Source organism: Macrobrachium rosenbergii, chromosome 2, assembly GCF_040412425.1.
Source record: "Macrobrachium rosenbergii isolate ZJJX-2024 chromosome 2, ASM4041242v1, whole genome shotgun sequence".
Lineage (NCBI taxonomy): Eukaryota > Metazoa > Arthropoda > Malacostraca > Decapoda > Palaemonidae > Macrobrachium > Macrobrachium rosenbergii.
The window spans coordinates 54,844,271-54,864,270 of record NC_089742.1 but is presented as its reverse complement, the minus strand read 5'-3'; the positions used below and the strand labels follow the sequence as shown (position 1 = coordinate 54,864,270).

General features: G+C 37.5%; 1 protein-coding gene across 17 annotated transcripts in view; it reads left to right on the top strand.

The window, feature by feature from the left end:
* The window catches only part of rdgB (retinal degeneration B), a 311,695-nt gene that overhangs the window by 153,925 nt on the left and 137,770 nt on the right, over nucleotides 1–20,000 (top strand). The window contains exon 1 of one of the 17 annotated variants that reach the window (XM_067118473.1): nucleotides 1,263–1,349. The exons of the other annotated variants lie outside the window; for them this stretch is intronic. The gene's annotated coding sequence lies outside the window, so the exon portion shown is untranslated. Of the gene's footprint in view, nucleotides 1–1,262; nucleotides 1,350–20,000 lie in introns of those variants that run through there. 17 annotated transcript variants of the gene reach the window in all.

The following is a 20,000-nucleotide window of genomic DNA, read 5'->3' as shown; positions in this document are numbered from 1 at the left end:
TAAGATGGAGCATGAATATAAATAGAATATTGATAAAATGGAAATAGTTGGCATGCATAAGGATAAGGGGGTAAAGGATGTTTACAAAAGAAATGAAAGCAGCTTGGCGTGTCCATAGAAGTCGGTGTTGAAATGTATGATGGAATTGGTGAGCCAGTTCTCCTTTATGAAGGGAAGACCGCATGTTGAGTACGAATGAAAGGAAAGATATGGGGGCTATAGAGATGTATAGTTTTACACAAATGTGGTATAAGGAGAATGGCAGGGTGATAAATGTGGAGTTGTACAGAAGTGTTCGAAACATCTTCTGGGACACTAATTACTCGGTGTGTTTGGAGATGGTTTGGTCATGTGGAAAGAATGGGGTGGTAGACTGGTGAAAAGAGTATACAATTCGGGGATATATGGTGGAAGGAGAAGAGAAAGACCTAGAAAGTGCTGATTAGAAGGTGTGAAAGAAAGAAGAGTTGAAAAAAAAGCACTTTGTTGATGAAGCTTATGTTTAGAGTTTGACAGGGGCTAACGTTGAGGAAGTTTTCGTCACTCAGGGTTCATCCACGACTCATCAGCTAAAGTGTGAATGTGATTTCTCGGAAGCCATTCCATTTTAAGGGAGCGGCTTAATGTTGGAAGAAAGAAAAGTACTCACACATGTAATTTAAACCCCCCTGAGAGCGTTTGTTTCCCATTTTCCATTAATTTCTTATCTCCATAAATTCTCATTACTAAGTAAATCCATATCGTTCGGGCAGTTATCTGCCTACCCGTCATTTTCACTTTGGCTTAGTAAAATCGCCAGATGTTTCAGAGTATTTTTCTATTTCTCCCTTGTGAAGATAAAGTCGTCTTTGCACTGACGTGTAAGTGCCCTTCATATCTTAAAAGCATTTCTTTTATCTTATCGACCATAAGCTGCTGTTTCATTTTCTTTGATAAGTCATCGTATCAGTGTTGTACCAGAAGAACCGGATGTCTGATCGCAAAGTTTACACTTAATCTCGTGAACAGAAAAGTTTTGATTGTCCAGACTCTTCCAAGATGGATAGCCACCCGTCCTTGTGACCATGTTATTATTTACAGCAGCCTTTATTTAAACAGCATAAAGATGAAAAGGTTGCTTGCGTTTTGACGTGGTGAAGGCAAGGGTACATCCAGCGAGCTGTGGGTGATATTGTGGCCTGATATCCATATGTGAAGTGTATGCAACTATAGTGGATACTCTGCTAAGGGGGCAGTTATTTTTTCTCGTGATGAATGGAGAGCGTTTTATGGTCGCATGAAAAGCCAACGCTCTTAACTTCAGAAAATTCTGCAATCGTCGAGTACTGTGGCGACAGGGATAAGAAAGAGTAAGTCTTTGGATAACTTTGGTTTTTACTGTATTGCGAAGGCAGTAATTTTTTGAAGAATGTGGAAGGTCAATCATTTATAAAGTTTCAGGGAATTCGTGTACTGACATCCAGACACTGAAATCTGTATCTATGTTGACTCTGGTCTGTACCAGCAATGTTTTTCGTCATCTCTTTGTCGATGTATACAGTTTGACGGTTTGAAAGTAAGCTGGTTCTCAAAGTACAGCAGAATGGGAAAATCAGTTTGAATTCTATATTAGCGTGGCTATAGGACTGATAGTTATGAATATTAAGTTCTTGGACTTGAAAAGTATATCCTAGTATTATGAAGTTCTTTTGCGTTGTTAATCTTGGGTTATCTCAGTGAAATTTTGGCTCGAAGTCCATATTTACTGGCGTCGTTGGCTTCTGGCCCTGGTAATTGTCGTTCTTTCAGTAGTATTTCGCAGTTCATTGTTTCGTTATATGCGAGGTTAGCAAATTAGCATGATTGTTTCTGGGGTTTGAAGTTGACAAAAACTCTTAAACAACACTTGATTTTTTTTTTAGCAAAAATTAATGTAATATTGATATGATTCACACATACACACGCATATATATATATATATATATATATATATATATATATATATATATATATATATTATTTGTGTATATGTATGTTGTATGTATGTATGTGTGTATTCTCTAACATTCCGATCAACATTATCCTGTCGCTATAAGATATTGGAAGTTCCCATTACCGCCCATTCGTGAATGTTCTGTCTGTTCCTGTTTTGTAAAGAGCCAGCTTTGTAACATAAGTGCGGAGTAAAGGTCATTCTTATGCTGACAGTAACCAAGTAGACATCCCAGTCTTTGTGGTAGCGATCAGTCTCAATCCTTCGCCGTCAGTTACTGTACCCGTATCATGGACCTACTTTCAAAAGAAAAGATAGATCGAATTATTGGCTAGGATTGTTGTGGCAGTGTAGTCACATGCAAAGACTATATATACAGTATATAATATATATATATATATATATATATATATATATATATATATATATATATATATATATATATATATATATATATATATATATATATGAGACTGTGCGTAATAGAGTAACAGTATAATTCTGAGCAGTCCTCTTGTCTCTTTCTTTCTTCTCTGGGCGTCCAAAGGTTACGTGATGTAATATATCAGTTAATTCTTTTGAAAGGTTTCGCTCTCAAGTGGATGAAGAGCTAGCTATCTCTCTCTCTCTCTCTCTCTCTCTCTCTCTCTCTCTCTCTCTCTCTCTCTCTCTCTCTCTCTCTCTCTCAGATATTATGAACTTATTTTTGAAATATTTTATGGAATGAGATGATAGAATAGAAGAGAGAATGGAGAAATAAAGTGAATTAAAGGTAATGTTTTCAGAAAAAAAAGAGAAATGAAAATTATCAAGAGACTGCAAGACAGAAAATTGTTGAATAAGAAAAAAATGGAAAATTAAGAAATACTTTAACACTACTGTAATTGGAGAAACCGAATGAAAAAGGAAGAGAAAAACGAAATGAAAATTCCCATACAAAGCATATAAAGTAAAACGAACTAGCTGAGAAAAAATAATAAACAAACACAGATACTAATAGATAATAAATAGTCAAGTTAAGAGAAGACGAAAAAATGAAAACAGCTGAATGAAAAAAGTGCTGACGGACTGGTTTGTCCTTTTCAAACGAACGCCTCGTGTGACACGGGCGCGTTGAAGTAATCTCCTTGACTGCCATTATGTAAGTACTGTGTTGTATCACTGGATTCTCGTAACCGGTATTTTCCAGCACTCGACATTGTCAAGCCGCGTATAGCTTCCTCCCGCTTTCATTTACTCTTGTTTTCGGTATTTTTATACTTGTTCATTTATATTGTGTCAGTATCTTGCTTTTAATCTCGTCATTAACTGATGATGCGTGAAATTTAGTCATTGTAATGTAATTTTGTATAATGTTTGTTGGAATCGCCTTTTTCCCCCGTATTTTAATATTTTTGCTTTTTTTATTTATAATTAGGTAAGATCTAGTTTTGAATTCCTCTTAACAATTTTGGTTTGAGAGTTTTATACTTATCGATCTAATGTTATTCTTCTCTGGAGCTTTTATTAGTTTGTATATGACATAAAATTTTCACTTTGAAAAATATAAAAGCACATTTGTGTGTCTGCAATGTTCCATTTCTTTTTTTCGGTAGTTCTGATGACGCTCGAAAATCAAACGTTTTGTTCCTGAGTCCTATCAGAGTATCAGGTTGTCCCTTAAGCAGTTGTGTCATAAAAAATCCTTTGTATTTGGTTCCTGATTCGTGAAGATTAAGGCTTCTGGATACCCAGAGCACGCCTACACATCATAAAAAGGGGAAAATGTCCCCAAGTAATTTGGTAGAAGTGGTTTATAGGAAACTATAGATATCTGTGAATATTATAGGTTTATTTCACAATATAGAAGCTTGTCAAAGGAATCTCTGTCACGGATTGCTGTAATGGTTTTGACACTGGTCACTCAAATGACGTATATGGACCATAAGTAAATGAAGTGAAACTTGGATAATCACAGTACTGCTCTATTTAGGCTTTGGATGTAGGTGGTCATTTTCAATATGGTATCCTAGTTTTGATTGTCTTGGAGTATTAACACCAAGTCGTAAGAAAAGAAACTTAGAATCATATTTCAAGATGCTCACCAAGATTTGTAATAATCTAGGTAATTCTGCAGAAAAGTTCCTCACGGAGATATAGTTTATTAGTAAAAGATGTTTTGACAGAACAAGGTGATATCATTTGAGAACTTTACCTTCTTTTGTTTGTTTTTACGTTCACCCGGTTCACTGTTCATCCCCACTCCCCAGGGGGATGGTATCAAACACGGTGCCCCGCAGAGCTTTTCTGCAGAATTACTTTATTCTGCGGAAATCGAAATTTTACAAGTTCATTGTGAGCAGAGTTTTGTACGAGATTTAGCAAAAGTGCAGAAGCCCATCAACCTGAGATGCGTAAACGATAGGCCGAATCCATTGCATGAAGGTCAAACGCAAAATCGCTATAGCACCGTCGAATAACCTGAAACCTTTCCAAAGCTGAAATGGATGCTCTCACCTCTGGAACAGCCCCTGGTGTAAGTGTTTTTATTCTGTGTACTTTGTGAGTACTGAATTGTTCTATTTATTCGGTAGTAATGGATATTTCTGACGTTTCCTGTCGCCGGTCTGTTAACATTGTTCATTTCAAGTACGCCATTCTCCTGTACCACTGGAAGAGATGTGTGGTACAAGCAGCTTGATAGTGGTAATTTACCGGGTCTGCATTAAGTTGCTGTTATATATTTCCATGTGGATGTTCATGTAAGCGTTGTGCACATCTTTATAAAAGGCAGTGATTTTTGGTTGGTAAATATTGTTTCAAAGAATACTCGCATTCCCGAGTTGAAACTGTGATTTTCCAATGTTTTAATGTGCGCCTTGAACGTTCCTAGCGTCCATTTTGTTAGCGAATGAGTAATTTTATCGATATTATAACCTTCGCCCATATCCTACTATTAGCCTAGGGGACCACAGTGGGAAAATGGGGTTTTTTGGGTGGGATTTTACTTGGCTGGCCTGGACCTCCCGCTCCCTCCTCTAACTAACTTAACCTATGGTTGTCACCTGGCCTAACCACACCAAACCTAACCTATCCTAGGGCACCATGCCCTTCCATACCTGAGGGGGCTTGGCATCTTTGGATCCCCAACCTAACCTAACTCAGGGCACTCAAAAATTTATATAAATAATAGGGTACAAATTAATTTAACCCAGGGAGCCTGGCCCTTACCTGGTCAGGGGACTGCTTGACCACCTATCTAACAAAAAAGGTCACAGCGCTTGAAAGTTAATAGGATTTCAACCTAGCCCAACCACACCTGACCTGAACTAACCTAACCTATGGCACAAAGTCTTTACTTGGCTTGATGATTAGGAAGGCACTTTTTCAATTGGACCCCCACCTAACCTAATCTAACCTATGACACTTTAAATTTTAAAATAAATAATAGAGTCATGGCGTAACATAACAATCACACCTAACCTAACCTCACATAGATTGCTCGGTCCTTGCCTGGTTGGGGGTTTTACCCCCCCCCACCTTAAATAACCTAGGTAACCAGGTTTTTATTTACCTAGGATGTGGTCTCATTGTAAAAAAGTTCAATAAACTTTACTGGAATCAGAATCAGGATGTACAGGAGTATCATGGGGATGTTGGAATACATCCTTGTATTTCACTTTTGTATTTTCCCCTGTCCGAAAGTACTGGTTTTCCACTATGGTCCCCAGTAATTGTAGGTTAAGGGTTTCCAGTATCATTTAACAACTAGTTTGTTCCTGAAACGAACATAAAAAATATTCAAAACACTATAATAAAAAGTTTAAATCCGCTGAATAATTCGAGAAACAAGAAATGCGTGTATGTACCAAAGGAACCAAGACTAAGAACTGAAGCCTGAATTCCAAAATCCTACTTAATTGGTGAAACATTAAAAGAACTAATCGAGTTTCAGCGTTGTCCATGCACCCATAATTGCTGATGAAAATAACAAAAGACGTTCCAAACGTTAGCCATCCTTACCCACAATGCAATAGGATAAAAAATTATATTGGGAGCCCCATTCGTGTGGATGTCAAAACAAAAGCTTACAACTTAGATAAAGCCCAGGCGGTTATCAACATTCTCTAGTAATTAGCTCGGTAATAGTAAACTTGCAATAGATTTTAGAATGAATTTTGTATAAAGCTTATTAAGAAGACTTAAAAATAAAGGAAAAAACTCAAGTATCGAGAATTGGTATTAAAATTATATATTAGAAACCCAAAAGCAATTTTTCAGAGGAGAATACAGTAGGCTCTGGATTATAATGTAAAAGGCAGCGTAACTATGCCACAGATAGGCCCGTAGACGTAGTCACTTTCATTTGCTGTAGATAGATATTTTTCCCAAAGACATCGTCAAAACATTTAGTACAAACTTGACGTATTACCAATATTTAGGCATTCTCCCTCTCTCTTAGGTCGGTGTGTTGCGGCTTTTTTTTTTATTTGTAAGTCATCTTGTGAGTTTGAAAGGCTTCCTGCCGGACAAAATAGCTTTACGTCAGCAAATATGGTGATATTGCTGTGAACCCTTATAGACTTTCCTTTCCTGCGCCACAGTTACAAGTGTATGAGGTCAGCCATTATGTCGAAATGTAATCATTATTGTTTTTCATGCTATATGAATATTAATACTGTAGTGGATGTTACTTTTAAACCTATAAAGTCCCTGCAGATTTGAAATGTCTGATAAATTTTTAATTTCTACAAATTTTACAGTCTTACATGTGTGGAATACTACACTCCATGTGTAACATTAATAGGGACCAGTGGTGAAACCAGGGTGTACAGTTAATGGAACATTAAAATGAGTGAAGTACAAAGATGCATGTCTAACCTATCTTTGGGTGATGCCTCATACCTGACCAGTGGGATGAAGCCTGCCCCTCCCCAGCCCTTTTCAACTCAGCCTGACTTTAGGCATAATAAATCATAGTGAAATGCATCCCAGCAGTTCCTATTTAACTGAGGCTAGAGCACAAGGATCTGTTTGACCATGGCATGCACCCCTTACCTAACCTGTCCGGGGCATTGCTTATCAAGTATGTAATATTTGCTGACATACGTAGGTTTTTTGTTGCCCTCTTCGTCCCATTCCACAGAGGGAATTTCTGGCTCTGGCCTCCCCTCTCACTGACTGACCCAGACTTTTTAAGATGTTGGTTTTTACTGTGGTCCCCGCTGTTGCTAGGTAAAGCGGTCATTGAATTAACCACAAATTCCCGATGAAAATGAATGTCGATTTCGTGTAAATCACATAAAAAAAGCTAGCAGTAAAATCATATTTCACATTTAAATCACCATCTACGTTGTAGTTGCGCACCTCTAATTATACCATTCTTTCCTGAATGCCAAGTTTTTGTAATACTCGGGACACTTAATCAAATCCATGAGACACTTATTGAGTTTTCTGAAAGAAAATGTTTAGTGAAATTCTTCAAGATGACATGTTGGTTCAGCACGTTGGGGTCATGACTGAATGACGCTAACGTCTTGTGAAAATATCACCATCTAGCAAATTTAAAAGAACGTTGTCTCATAACTGCTCCAGGATCCCTTGGAGGTCAAGTTGCTGCTGATGCTGCAGTGCCACAAATTGCCTATGCATGTTTTTTGTGCCCATTGTTTTTCGTGGTGTTTATGGTCTTGTATCTTACTCTTGTCACATTTTATCCAAATAGAACTTTATAAATTCCTATGGTTATAACCCTATACGCTTTCAGACTCCCGTTTTCACTGCTGATATACTGTAGTCATTTCAGCAGTGGGGAGTGTATCATTAGAAAGTTTAATTATGGAAATCAAGGCTGAAAAGTATGGTATATGCACACCCAGATGTTATAGTAAGTCTGTACCCTTCTTTTACGACAAACCACTGCCTCCTATCTCCCAAATTTCAGATCTATACTAATTACATTCAACGCGATTGGATGGTGAAGGCCTCCCTCCCGTACTAAGCCAGTCAGGACCCAGTCAGGTTAGTTAGGATGATTCACTGTGTAGTCAGGCTAGGTTGCGTGGCCCCTTCGGGATAGGATTTATCGCAGTTGTTGCCCTTGCCACATCTTCACACTCCATTTTTTTTTTATATATTTTGATAACCCAAATGAAACATAAATTTTTATACCGTTTGTCTTGTGATTTATGCATTTTTAACCATTCCTGTTGTTGCAGCGCTCTCGTTTTCCACTACCAACACGCAAAACCCTTCGGTTATCCAGTGTCCCCACAGTTGGTATACGAGTATATAGGCGCAGGGGAATTGTGAGAACTTGAGGTTTGCGCCAACAATGATGGTCGGAATTAAATGCGCTAGACACGATTTAAACAACTGGAAAAGTATGTGAGAAATTAATGTATCTGAAAATCACCCCTCTTCGGTCTACATTTGCGACTATTTTATTGAAGAAAAATGGTTTGAAATTGACTAAAATAACCGATAAACATTTGCGCTTTTTCTGAAGAAAACTAATGGGAACCAAAATGATTATTGCGGAAGCTTGAATGCGTATTAGATTCCAAAATCTTGTGATTGGCTTGGATTGGGAATACCAATAAGTTTTCATTGTCGGGTTTCAGCAGTAGCAATATAAACTTAAATTGGACAATTTTATTGACATGGGCCTTCCCATGTACAATAAGGCCTTAATTGAAAAGGTCACTTTGATGTTGTAGATCGAGATGGTTCTAGTAGGTACTGTAATACTTATGCAACTCCCGTCTCTGTGGATCTTGTCGACGTATGCACGCCAGGGGCTTATGCGATAGTCGATGTTTTGGATTATAACGACCTTTCCTACTTTGTTACTAAGGTAATAAAGTTCTCTTGAGCTGTAAACAGTCATACTTGGTGGTTATAGTAATTCACAGCTCAAGAGAGCAAAACTTGCATGGAGAACGTTGGAAAATATCTTACTCATATTCTTCTTGACTGTGGTCGTTCAGATGACAATGATGGAACAAGAAGGTAAAATCTGTAAGTTAGTTTTTATAGGTTAGATATTTTTTTTTTACTCCTCTGCCAGTATGCACGGGAATTTGAATTTTGGTTATTATCAGAAATATGAACTGAAGGTCATTGCCGATATAATAGGTAATTCCTTATAAGAGTATTTATAGTATATAGTTTCTCTTTTTGTGTAAATTTTTTTTTTCCAATTCGTTCAACAATTATAAGATGTAATTTGGTTGTGCTTCATTGCATGCATTTTACGAAAGCTCTCCCTGCTTGAATGTTTATTCCTGCTTGGCGTTCGTTTCCTGTCAACCCCCTTCATAAAATCCATATTTAATAATAGATGATAAGCAGTGAAGTGGACTTCAAGTCCTTGTTCATAGACAGACAGACATCAGTGCTTCTGGTTCGTGACCACCAGAGTAGAAAGCCTCATGTGGTGGAGATGCATCTCTCTCTCTCTCTCTCTCTCATATATATATATATATATATATATATATATATATATATATATATATATATATATATATATATATATATATAGTAATATATATAAATACTTGTATATATACATGTATATATAATATATAAAATACTTGTATAATTGTGTACATATACATATATATATATATATATATATATATATATATATATATATATATATATTATATATTACATTGTTTGTTCACATGTACTGTGACTAAATGCATCTGATCATGTATAAGTTAGTCTTGGATGCCATCTGGTTAGCCATCATTCTGAGAATTCTGCGTCCGTAACAGATACCCACATTGTGATGAAAGAATATCGCAATGTTTACGACTTGCGAAACCAATTCATCCGTTTGTTCGTTCGTTGAGGGCCGCCTTTAATCTTGGATTAAACGAGCCTTTTGTCTTTTGTGTGATGCTGATACCAGCCTAAAATGTTTTGGCAGCAAAACAGATATCCGGAGATTGCGTTGTGGTCTGCTCGGTGATGTAGACCTACTCCCCTAGAATCACAGATGGCGCTCTGGTAGGCTGTGTTTGAGGAGATGTAACTGTGCTTAAATGCTCTAAACTTTTCATGCCCTGGTAGCCGGATATCGTGTGCGGAAGCAGCTCTCTCTCTCTCTCTCTCTCTCTCTCTCTCTCTCTCTCTCTCTCTCTCTCTCTTGGCACACTTAGGTGGAGGAACTATTCGAATAAAAGAGTTTGACTTGAAGTTATGGAAAGTTAAGCTAGACTTCAGTATCTTGGTAGGAGAGAGAGAGAGAGAGAGAGATGCTTCCCTTTTCTATCTGTATTCCCTATTACCTTCTATTATTTTTGTCAAATGAACACCATATTTTTTGGAAGTTTGAATTTGAAGTCAGTGCCTCTGTTGGGCTTGTTCCATATGAATAGGGTTCATCTTCTGAATAGTAGTAATAATAACGGTAATAGAAATAATAATAATGATAACTGCATATTCGTTTGTTACAGAATTACCTCGTTATTTCCGTGCGTGCGCTGTCGTTAAATTCCATCCATCTCTGTTGTTTCCACTTATAGGAAGTACTGTGAAATTTAATTAACACCAGCGTCTGTGTTGAAAATGTAAATATTAATTGAAGACTGTGGAGTGAACACCCCCGAAATTTTACCAAAAGATTTTACATTTCGTTTCAGATTGAAAGCGTGAAACAAAGTTCAGTAAACCTTAAAATCTGGAATTTTCTCTGGGCTCATTCCTCTCTGGCGATTGTCATTTACGTCCTCTTTCTTTTTTCTGCCTTTTCTTGCTTTCGACAGACTTGAGCTTGCAGAGGACAGAGAGGCTTTCGTTCTCCTTGCTGAAAAAAGGCCAAAGTGAAAGCATTCGCCAACCCGAAGAGCTGCCAGTCATGAATGTAAATCGATATGATGATTGGCCTTTGCTGAAGATGGAGCCGAATGTATACATGTCATGATGACGACGCATCTTCCATTCATATGGAAATAGGGAAATTATACATTTGAATATTAAGATTAGGCAACTTTAATAATCATTTTATTGCTACGTAGTCATGTAGCTTGAATATCATATTTAGCGCTTATGTTTTGCATCTTGTGTTCAGTTTGTGAAGATGGATTTTCTGGATCGTTTGTAGAGAGAGAGAGATGTATTTTATGAATATCATACGAAGAGTTTGCTGTACTGGGTTGAAGGTTACCTCGCCGAGGCCCTCCCATTTGGTGATATACAGTTTAATGGGGTACATTTTGAAGGAGCCATTAACACATTGGATGGGTGTAACTAGAGAATCTGTGTGTGTGTGTGTGTATGTGTGCTCAAGCCAACCGAAGCACACTGGGTTTTTTGAGGGAACGCTCCCATTTGTCGCTCCTCGTTCTGTTCGAAAGTGGAACACAGGTTGTCCAGTTGTGAGCTATACACCCTACAAAACCAAGCTGAGAGAGAGAGAGAGAGAGAGAGAGAGACTGGGTGGGATGGGTGCGTTGAGCTTATCAAAGCTCGTTTGTGTGATGAGAATGCTTGTAAATGACGTGCACTTAAGGATTCCGTAAGGATTTCCTGCAAATCTGGTGGTGTTTATCTCTCTCGGAGGTCGTGTGGGAGTCGGACTGGGACAGCGGATTTCAGCCGTGAGAACTGTGACCTTTCAGAATGTTAGGTTGTGTGGTACTTATTGCTTGTGTGTTCGCTTGGCAACACACAGGCACAGACATTGTTCATAGCTTGCTTTTTCGCACTCTTACTTTTTAGTCTCTCTCTCTCTCTCTCTCTCTCTCTCTCTCTCTCTCTCTCTCTCTCTCTCTCTCTCTCTTCGTGTGGAAATGTTCTTCGTAAGCGGTTTCAATTCCCACCGATAAACAGAATGATAAAAGATGATTTCTCTTGTTGCCTGATTTAACATTATTCAACTGTAGTGGATGATTGCGTTTCTCTCTCTCTCTCTCTCTCTCTCTCTCTCTCTCTCTCTCTCTCTCTCTATATATATATATATATATATATATAGATAGAGAGAGAGAGAAAGAAGAGAAGAGAGAGAGAGAGATGTTAGACTTACTCTCTCTCTCAGTCTCTCTCTCTCCCTCTCTCTCTCTCTCTCTCTCTCTCTCTCTCTCTCTCTCTCTCTGGTTATTTTTGCTTAGTATATTGTTGTATCTTACACATTATTATTATTATTATTATTATTATTATTATTATTATTATTATTATTATTATTATAAATAGTTTTTATTATTACCAACATCATCCAAGCTGTGTAGCATCGATATTTTAGGATAACGCAACCGCCGGTGTCAGTCACCCCACCCCATTATGATGGCTAACGTTGTCGGTTGCTCCAGAAAGGCCGTTATCTCTTACGTTATCGGTGTCTGTCAGATCCCACTGTTTACCGAGATGTTGCAGGTGATACGGTTCCTCACGAAGCTCTATTGACTTTGTTGCGAGAGGTATTTGTTCATTTTAATATTATCAGCTTACTCTGCTTAGTAAAAAAAAAAATTCAGAATTTTACGTGGTTTTCCTTGATGGGATGATGCAGCTTCTTAGCGAGTGCTTCACATTTGTCACGCTCGACAGGGTCCCTCGGAAAGAGTCTGTTTTCTTGAGGGATCAAAGAAATTACATCCAAATAAGTAATGTGCATATTTTTTCTTATAATTCCACATTGAAATTGAAATATATATATATTATATATATATATATATATATATTATATATATATATATATATATATATATATATATATATATAATATATATATATATATATATATATATATATATATAGTGTATATATATTACAGATATAGATATCTATGTATATACAATATATATATATATATATATATATATATATATTATATTAGGATATTGTAATTTAATCTATGAGTAATTTTTCACCATTTTTGTCCTGTTTTGCCATGGAAATTAGAGGACTTATTCAAGGCTGTGAATTGAACGCCGTGTAGATTTTGCTCCTATTTTCCTTATGTGTTTGTAGTCCCTACTGTGAAGGAGTTAGTAGGGTGGGGGCATAGAGTGGTGATCGTCAAGTATCATATTACTGAATAAACATCGTTGGACTTCTTACCCTGTCCACTCTTGGACTTGGAATTTTTGTTAGCGTGTGTATCCCCTTCAGGATATTTTAGTTTGAGGTGAAAACAAAGAAGAAAATAAGCATTTCGCTTTGGGAGACCGGGATTTCTTCGTAGGGTAGCTAGCTTGAGTTCTGAGATTCCCTTGCATAAAAAATCCCAAGGAACCACATGTGGGGGTCCCCCGTAGGTTTTAGTTTTCTTTAAAAGAACACTCTTGTCCCGGCTTTGCCTTGTCCGTCCGCACTTTATTCTGTCCGCACTTTCTCTGTCCGCTCTCAGATCTTTAAAACTACTGAGGCTAGAGGGCTGTAAATTAGTTTTTTGATCATCCACCCTCCAGTCATCAAACATACCATATTGCAGCCCTCTAGCCTCAGTAGTTTTTTATTTTATTTAAAGTTTCATGGACCGTGGCCCAAACAGCATTATACCGAGACCACCGAAAGATAGATCCATTTTCGGTGGCCTTGATTATACGCTGTAGCGGCTGTACAGAAAATTCGATTGCGCTGAAGAAACTTCGGCTCATTTTTTACATGTTATATAGCCTAATGCCTTTCTCCTTCTTCTAAGAGGACTGAATGGCTTTTAAGCCCAAAGCTGCTGTTCCTCCTGTTTGACGGAGACTTCAAGGAGAGACAGAAATGGCCCAGTGGACGTGCCTTACTATGTTACACTGCAAGATTCCGTCTGTTCCATGCTCCAGAACTAGCGTCTCCACTTCTCCCTCTGACGCACATGTCTATTCCATCGCCGCCAGTAATCCTCGACTGGTTCATCGAAGTTTGAAGTTGACGACACGGTGTCAGTTGTTGGAGAGCTCACAAACCCTTGTTAATGATTATATTGGCTCGTGGGTATTGTCATGATATTCATTTTGGTGACAGTGCACCCATGGCGGTTTGAACAGTTCGTTTTTTATTTTTTTAATTTTCGTTATCTCGTTGTACATATGAATATACTGCACCCAATAAGATTTATAATGATTAGCGCATCTTCCCCAGTCAGGATTCGAACCCAGGCCTATGGTTTAGGTACAGTGTTAAAAGGTTTACTTGACCATTTGGCCAGATATGTATAGCATACAGTATCTCTTATATGTAAATTTATATATGTATGTATATATATTTATGTATATATATGAAATGGTTTATTTCATGATTTTATTACGATCACTCATAAGTATGGTAAAAGGTTTACTTTCTCAGTATGCATTTTTTTCCCTGGAGTCTTTTCCCCCTCCGAGGGTGTGGTGGCAGAAGGGCAGAGCCTTCAGGGCCTCAGCAGGTCCTGGGTAGGGACGAGGTTGCTAATTCCATACCTTTTCCTTGATCCTAGCTGATCCTGGTACTCAGTCACAGCTGGGTCAACTGGTGGGTTGCCGGCTGGGCTCGAACCACGGACTTGACAAATGTGAGCCCCATATTTATCCCGGAGATATGGTTCTCCAACCCAGAATATCCTTTTCAGTATGCTGGCATCAGTTTCATTTTATCTCTTCTTTCGAAGCACCGAAGTTTTTTTTCCCCCCATTCATAACCACACGAAATCTCTCTCTCTCTCTCTCTCTCTCTCTCTCTCTCTCTCTCAAAATGTTTTGGCCCCCAGAACTTCGAGTCCCCGTTACACTTGTTGATTATTCATGCGAGAAAGGTGGTCTCCTGCCTAATGAGATGTATTTCAGTCCCGTGGAATATTTTTAAAAAAATTTTTATTTAGAGAGGCTGGGTGAGGAGGGGTAGAAAATCATAATTAATGAGATTCTCCCTATGCAATTTAGGTCAGCGCGTGTTAATAGATGAAGGGATTCGCTATTGATGCGTGTGTATTAAGGCAAAACACGCTTCGCTTTAATCTTCGCCAAGGAGGAGGGGAAGTTTGTTTGTTTTTTTATTTCGGGGTGTATGAAATGGATCGTCGTAATGAATTCAGAAGGGCGTCTAACGTCCTCTCCAGAGGCTGCGAAGTTGCTCATGTGCAGGTGGCACGCTGCAGAATTAGTTGCAGACGAAGAAAATTGGCGCGACTCTCTTATGAAGGGCAAGCAGATGGCGCTGGAAGATCAGGCCTGAGGAACGGAAACAGGTGAACGGCTTTAACCCCAGGGGTTTGGGAGAGTGGAAGCTAGGTGAGATTTCCAGAGCTGGGCAGTACAGGAAAGGAAATAGTGGCCCAATAACTCACCCGGTGAGTTCTCGTGTCTTTGTACATGATGAATTTGTGGTTTTTGGGTTATGTATATTATATATATATATATATTATATATATATATATATATATATTATATATATATATATATATATATATATATATATATATATATATATATATATTTATATATATATATATAAATAATCATCAGTAAGAGGTGGAGGACACACACAAATGTACAAGCTGTCTTTATTCCAACGTTTCGTAATTTTTTGTTTCATTTTAACAGCCCTGATGATGTAATTAAATGGATAATTACGAAACGTTGGAATGAAGACAGCTTGTACATCTGTGTGTCCTCAACCCCTTACCGATGTATGCACATATATATTCATACTTGTATATATACATATAGATATATACATGTAAATATGTATATATATACATATATATATACACATACATATACATACAAGGCAGGCTTGGATGATATACCCAGAGATGAAACTATTCAAGAGGAGCTCCTTTGATGACATTTTTTCCACGCGAGGAGGCCCCTCTATCCGCCTTAAAGACATTTCCCGAAGAGGAGGAGAGAGGCGGCTCGAGAAACTCGAGTGGGGGGATTAGGCCCCCTTTTTCCGGACACATTGGAAAAGCCATCGAGGGAAATGACTAACAAAACACTTCAGCATTTCAGCCTGAAGGAGATCCTCGTAACGAAGACTGGAAATTCATCGCAGCGTTTTTTCCGCCACTTTTCCCGCGGGAGGGGCGGGCTCTTCGTTCTCTTTCTTTCTGTCGTCGTTTTTTTTTTTTGTCTCCGGCAAGTTTCTTCGGGCGAGAGCTGGAAGGGGAACATATGGTAACAATTGGTTGTACTTTACATTGGCTTTCGTAAAAAAGAAAAAAAAAAGAAGAGCATAATAAGGTACGTCGCGTTTTACCTGCCTGCTTGTGCTCGACTCTCTCTCTCTCTCTCATTACTTTTTCCTAACAGAAATGTTTTGCTTCTTGAAAATGTCCACTGTTCAAGAAAACCTGTCATTTTAGCCTTGGTAATAAGTGATCTGAGGCTGAAATAAAATTTTAATGGATTATTTTCGACCGTTCTATAGGTAGGAGTTTGTAAACGTAGATATACTTCGAATATACACGACCAACGACAGATTTGTGTATATACATTTATACAATCATCTAATAAGCGCACAAATCCTGTAGAATTTGAGATTTATATTACTGTTGTCACGTGTAATATTTATTCATAAGTACAAAAAATACTTTCACGCGAACACTGTAAATTAGTGTGTGAACATCCTCATTCTTTTTCGTTGTATAATTTTTTTTTTTAGAGCAGTGAAGTGTCTTTTGAAATAAAAGACGCACACAGCCCACTTCTGTCAAGAACGCTTCTCTCGCTAATTAATTAGGGTTGGCTGCTTTGCTTATAATGTTATGTATCATATATTCTCGTGCCTTGTTTTTCTTAATTAACAAAATAGTGGATATTTTTTTTTTATATTTGTAGAGAACGTCATCTCTGTAACCTTCGTTTTGTTTATGTATATATATATATGTGTGTATTTATGTATGTATGTGTACACAAATAAATATATATATATATATATATATATATATATATATATATATATATATATATATATATATATATATAAATTTTTCTGCCAAGAGGTGGCTTCGTATAAAAACAAAGGATTGATCATTACCACATTCATACTGCTGAAGGATTGCTACCGCGGTGGCAGTAAGCAAAAAGCAGTGCTGCCGGTATTTTGTTGCCTTAGGAGTCGCCATTGACGTGGAGTGCCTAGGTGTAGGGATATATATCCTTTGGTTGAGGAAAATCCCCTGAAATGGCGGCTGAGTTTCTCCTGAGTCTGGCGACAATCGCTAATCTCTCCTGTGGGATGTCGGGTCGGAAATGTGTCTGTGTTGATACGGAAACACGTTCAATCACGCACGTGTTCTTTTATGTCCCCTTGTCGCGCATGCGCACGAACTCCATAGACAAATGTACACAACAGAACTCACAGATGCTTACACAATGCGTGAGCGACCTTTGGTATTTTGTGAGGTAACACGAAGCCCAATCAGTGCAGCTTCTCATGTCTGTCACTTCTGCTTTAGGTCGTAATGACTTCCTTCCTTTCTTCACGCCAGGTTCGACTTGGATTGCGTACTGACAGTGAGTCAGATTCAAATGCAGAATTTCTTGTGTGTTACTGAATTACTTCAGGTTCTGCTGTTGTTCCTTCAATGATTTAAAAAAAAAATTTTTTTTTTTTTGTCTCGGTTCCAAGAGTGTTAAGTGGTATGATGGCCACTCTGCTTCACAGTACTTTCTGAAAAAAAAAGAAATAAAAAAATAGGGGTGAGGATGGACTGATCGAAATATAAATGAAATTATCAGGAATTTAATGCCATGACTTCACTGTAATATGAAATGCGTCTTGTTTAACAAATGTGTATATATTGCTGTCATTTTATTGTTGATGCATATACATACGTACATTTATAAACTATATATATATATATATATATATATATATATATATATATATATATATATATATATATATATATATATATATATTTGTATATATAAAATATATGTGTTATATTTATATATATATATATATATATATATATATATATATATATATATATATATATATATATATATATATTTATATATATATATATATATATATATATATATATATATATATATATATATATATATATATATATATATGAAGATCATGATGACTAAGCTTTAAAACTTGTGTGTCATCCCTCCGAGATAATTTCCGTGGAAACCTTACTAAAGAGGTAAAGGGCCAAGCGACCAGGCAGAAACAGCGGACTGCCTTTAGTGTTTACTTCGACATAATGTAGAATATCTGCTAAGAAAGTTTTGCTTCACTTAACGTTCAGTAGAGTCGTCGAAAAGTTTTTACTTTTGTTTAATTTTAACTTAGCGGAATCCACGATTTTTTTTTTTCTTTTTATCCAGGTACGTGATCATTTTGATGTTTGTTATTGTCCAAGAATGGTGCAAAAATTTTTTTATAAGATTTACCTTCGCCTAAGTTCTTGAGTCACACCTTGCGATATGAATACACTAGCTTTATTGTGTGTGTGTGTGTGTGTCTGCGCGCTAGAGACAGAACTTACTTCTATCTGTAATGAGTATAGCAGCAGTGTAAAGTCGTATCTCTGGTATTATGTAAATAGATGTCCTGGATAGCGAAAAGTGAAGAGATAAATCCCTGGAGGAGACAGCCTTCGGGTTATCGCCATTTCCATATACATCCTCCCCAGAAACTAGGAGAGGAACAACTTCGGCAAACTTCCTTTCACCCTGGGTTTCAACGATTGATAACTTACATTTACTTAGCGGATTTCCTGCGTCTCGTATTATTCATCGCTGCTGGCTGTACGCACGCAAACTCTGTTACAGATTGAAATAATGCGGGGTTTTTTACAAGGTATGATCACCCCATGGGGTGCACTGGAGGCTTTACTAAAGGTTCTTGCAGCGTCCCTTCGGCCCTTAGCTGCAACCCCTTTCACTTCTTTTACTGTACCTCCATTCATATTATCTTTCTTCCATCTTGCTATTCACCCTCTCCTAACAATTATTTCATAGTGCAACTGTGAGGTTTTCCTCCTGTTACACCTTTCAGACTTTCTTACTGTCAATTTCCTTTCCAGCGCTGAATGACCTCATAGGTCCCGGTGCATGGCCTTTGGCCTACACTCTATATTCCATTCCATTCCATTACAAGGTATGATTGTGATGGCTGTACGCATAATCCACCTTTTAGATTAATTGTCCTTTGGAACAATTATGCAGAGGTGGGTTGACTTACTTTCCTCCCCCCACACAGTAAAAAAGTAACTTCGTAAGTCTTTATTTATTCATTATTTATATATTTATTTACTAGGCACTGGAGAGCCTCGAACTGTCACCCCCATGGTGTCAGAGTCCTTTACGCTATCGACATGTCCACCGAAAACTTACAACTATTGGTTGATTTCCAGAAATACAGAAGTTAGAAATAGATTTCTTCTACGTTAAGGACGTTAATATGATGATGGGGGGAAAAACAGTAGTTTGTAATAATATTCCCAATAAGAATGTTGGAAAGATTAGACACAAGAGGATTTAAGCGAAGTTCAATTTTGAATGTATCTTGTAGAGCTTAATATTACTGGGAACAGGACACGCAGAGAATATTGCTAGTGACACTCTTGGTACTGAACTTTAATTTAGCTGGCCGTGCTGGCTCATAGGATATTCTGATAAGGTCCCCGAGGGCGGAAATTGCTTCCAGTTATAGTTTGTTGTATAATAAAGGCTCCCCGCTCCCCGGTCTATGGTCCGTAGTGATGGCACCTGGTTATTCTTTAGTTTGAAAATTACACTGTCAGTTTAAGTTTGGTTTTTAAGGCGGGAATCCAGTTGTTTTAATGTCGTATGAAATATAGGTGTTCCTAGCTTCCTCCTGCCTCCCCCCCCCTTAGAGAAATTATGTTTTCTGTTTGTTTATAGAGCCACATCTAATAACTCATAATCTACGTATCGCGGACTGTGCCAAGTAACACATTATAGAACCTTACTGTGACTTAATTTCAAAAAATATAAAAATCCTTCTCACATTATTCAGCTTGTGTAACTGGCCTGTTATTGGCTACATTTCAGTTTTTAATATTATTTAGTCGTAATTGTGTAGAACTTTGATTATTAACGTCTTAAGTGCAAAAAAAAGTGTTTTTCAAAGTTAACTGACAACT